Source organism: Propithecus coquereli, unplaced genomic scaffold (assembly GCF_000956105.1).
Source record: "Propithecus coquereli isolate 6110/MARCELLA unplaced genomic scaffold, Pcoq_1.0 Scaffold141, whole genome shotgun sequence".
NCBI lineage: Eukaryota > Metazoa > Chordata > Mammalia > Primates > Indriidae > Propithecus > Propithecus coquereli.
In genome coordinates, this window is record NW_012138414.1 from 1,430,787 (window position 1) to 1,431,997 (window position 1,211).

Sequence of the window (1,211 nt, forward strand, 5' to 3'; positions counted from 1 at the left end):
TTAAGTGCAAGTGTATAATAGACTTGGGAGATACTTCATTAGACAAGGTCTCCAAAATTTTTCTGTAAAGGGACTAATTTTGACTTCTCTGAAAATTTTTGATGAGTGGAAAATGGAATATGAGGTTAAAAATATGGATTATAAATGTAACATTGGGTTGCAAATAGAATTATCCATGAATTTGTTGATCGTTAATGCTACTGTGGTTGGTGTAAACACTGAACATTTATTTGTATAAAATAGTAAAGAAAATAGTATACATTTAATTATTTAGCAAAAGCCCAAGGAACTATATAGGAAGGTTGGCTAAATATATTTGTAAAGACTAATTAACATATGTTTAAATGCCCTTGTGAATAACTCTGGAATAATTAAGTAAATCAGAAGTATTGGGATTATGTTTATTCATTTAAAGTGGTTAAAACACAGGTCAATCATTATTTACCTCGATAGGCTGTCTACCATTTTCTTTACCTTTCCTTTCATTTCCTCTTATCCTTCCATTTTTTACCATCCTTTTAAAATTGATCACGTATTGACTTCGAATGATCAGCTTCTGACTCCTTGTGGGAAATAAATGCAAATTGTAAGGCTTTTCCTAGCCTCATCCCTGATTCATAAACTGTGAAGTACTGCTCAAAGGGTCTACTTTGAACCACTGGGCAATGCTCTATGAGCCACATGACTAAAATTTACTGGATTCTTTAAGTAATCCTGCAGTAAGACAGTGCCTAACTGAGCAACGGTATTTTATAATAACTGATTCAAATATCCTATATGGTACAGCTGGGCCTGGAACATTTCTGTTTGGAGTTCCTGAGAAGTTACAACTATTTCATAATTAATTTCATGGGTAGAATATGGAAACATGAAAATATATTTGACAAATATCCTATACGTAACCAGGAATCACTTAGTCACTTTGAAAATCTTAGATTAACATACAATTGTTAAGAGAAAAAAAACCATTTCATAAGTGCTTAGCTTTTTTTTTGCTGTTAACAACCAACAAATAAAAACAATAAAATCCATCTCAAGCTTAAAAACTTATAGCTACTCTTGTATTGAGTAAAATGCAATAGATAATGTATTTCATTATTGAAATGCAGTTGATATTAACAAGCATAATTCAGTAAATGTAATGTCATTTTTCTACTTTTTCAATTAGATTTTAGTATTGGAAGAAAATTACGAGACAGTTCTTCTATGAG